Source organism: Triticum dicoccoides, chromosome 3B, assembly GCF_002162155.2.
Source record: "Triticum dicoccoides isolate Atlit2015 ecotype Zavitan chromosome 3B, WEW_v2.0, whole genome shotgun sequence".
NCBI lineage: Eukaryota > Viridiplantae > Streptophyta > Magnoliopsida > Poales > Poaceae > Triticum > Triticum dicoccoides.
Window position 1 is genome coordinate 804,561,157 of NC_041385.1, and position 2,699 is coordinate 804,563,855.

Genomic DNA, 2,699 nt, shown 5'->3' on the forward strand with positions numbered 1-2,699 from the left:
CTCTCTCCCAGATGAGTGGCATTGATGAATGTACTCGTACGACCACGCGAGACAATCCTGGATGGTCCTACCTTTGATAAACCCATACTGATTCCTGTGAATAATTTTTAGAATCACTTTCTGCAGTCGGTTCGCCAGGATCTTTGTAATGACTTTCAGACAACAGTTCAGTAAGGTGATTGGTCTGAAGTCATTAGCCGTCTCCGGAGAGAAATTTTTTGGAATCAAGGTGATATAACCCTCACTTATGCTAGTGATATCCAGACCACCTGCATGAAATGCGTGACAGAGATCATAGAAATCTGTCTTGATAATTTGCCAGCAGTTCTTAAGGAAACAGCCATTAAACCCATCCGGGCCAGGTGCTCTGTCATTCGGCATTTCCTTAACAACAGCATCTATTTCATCATTAGAGAAGGGCGCGCTCAGCTGATCCAACCCATCAATCCTGTGGATGATCCTAGAAAGATCAAATTTCATGTTGGTAGGTTTAGAAGAACCCAAACGGTCCCTGTATGTATTGAACAGTACCCCCTCCTTGCCAACATGGTCATGTATTTTGACCTCCCCAACTCTGAGCATGGCAATAGTGTTGTGTCTGTACCTCTCTGTGGCCAAAGAGGTGCTAGTTGTCGAGCAGTCCGGCAACGGAGGTGGCGCCAACAAAGCCAAAACTGGTAGCTCCGGCAAGGAGACTGCCGCGGAGGCTGTGGCGGCCGCCGACAAGCAGGACGGCACCAACAAGTAGTACTGCAAGATCCACCGCACCAAGGGTCATGATCTCCAGAGCTGCAAGAAAGTCGAGAAGCTTGTTGAGCAGCAGAAAGCTGAATACGAGCGGCGCGACAAGGAGAAGGCCCAAGAGGGTGCTGGAGGGTCCGGCAAGAAGCGTCCCGCCGGGGAGGACGCCGCGGCAAGGCCAAGCAGCGGCAAGGAGACAGGCCTCCCCGCGGCCGTGACAAGGATGAAGACGACGACGACAAAGACATGGATGATGACGAGACCGACGAGCAGGAGTTCCAGAAGGCCACAGAGGTCCTATGCGTTGACGGTGGTGCTTCTCTGCATACTTCGCACCGCCAGCTCAAGCAGTGGGTGCGAGAAGTCAATGCAGCAGAACCACCCGTCGAGGCGCGGAAGCCTCTGAAATGGTCTGGCACGCCTATCATCTTTGATATTGAGGACCACCCTGATCGCATAACTGCGGTCGGGTGCTTGCCGATGTTGGTTTCACCAATTATCCGCAACCTCAAGGTCACCAAGATGTTAGTTGACGGCGGGGCCGGCCTGAACCTGATCTCCTCCGTAGTGCTCCAGAAACTCCAGATCCCTGACAGCGAGCTCGAAGAGACTGGCACATTCCAAGGAATCAACCCGGGAAGGAGCAAGCCGAAGGGAAAGATCACGTTGCCGGTAACATTTGGCAGCGAGCTGAACTTCAGGACTGAGAGGGTCACTTTTGACGTTGTTGATTTCCATTGCCCTACAATGGGATACTTGGCCGTCCAGTGCTCGCCAAGTTTATGGCAGCCTCTCACCATGCCTACAACGTTCTGAAGATGCCAGGCCCGATAAATGTCATCTCTGTCCCTGGCGACAAGAAAGATGCCCTTATCTGCACCGACAAGATCTACCGGGAAGCAGCAGCCGCCGCTGATCGCAAGTCACTTGCCGCTGAAGCTCCCGGGGGGAAGAAGAAGGCCAAGTCCGGCAAGAGCTCTGATGCCCACTCCGGCAAGCGCACCTCTTCGGAGTGCTGCGCTACCGTCGAGGACGCACCATCGAGCTCCACTGGCAAGTGTAAGAAGGCAATGGCAGCTCCACCAGAGACCAAGAAGGTGTCCGCCAAGGAAGACGGCACTGGTGGTACCTTCACCATCAGTGCCACGCTCGACCCTAAATAGGAAAGCGCGCTCGTTGCTTTCCTGCGGGCGAATGTCGACGTGTTTGCGTGGCAACCGTCTGACATCCCCGATGTTCCCAGGAAAGTAATTGAGCACCACCTTGCCATCTGTCCTCATGCGCGGCCCGCCAAGCAAAAAGTCAGGAAGCAGGTAGTGGAACGCCAAGAGTTCATTGCAGAAGAGATCAAGAAGTTGGAAGCAGCAGGCCTTATCAGAGGAGTGCTCCATCCTACGTGGTTGGCCAATCCTGTTGTCGTGTGCAAGGCCAACGGAAAATGGAGGCTTTGTATCGATTTCACCGACGTCAATAAAGCTTGTCCCAAAGACCCATTTCCCTTGCCGCGCATTGACCAGATTGTTGACTCCACAGCCGGGTGTGACTTGCTTTCATTTCTTGATGCATACTCAGGATACCATCAGATCTTCATGGCAGAAGAGGATGAGGAGAAAACCGCGTTCATTACCCCATGTGGCACATACTGCTTTGTACGGATGCCCTTTGGTTTGAAGAACGCTGGTTCGACATTTGCAAGGGTAGTCCATCACGCTTTTGAGCCACAAATGCACAGAAATGTGGAAGCTTACATGGATGACATAGTGGTCAAGAGCAAGGACAGGGCAACCCTGATTCAAGATTTAGATGAGACATTTGCAAATCTGCGCAAGATCAACCTCAAGCTGAACCCCGAGAAGTGTGTGTTTGGAGTCCCCTCCGGCAAGCTTCTCGGGTTCTTCGTGTCTCAAAGGGGAATTGAAGCAAATCCCGACAAGATCAAGGCCATCGAGCAGATCGAA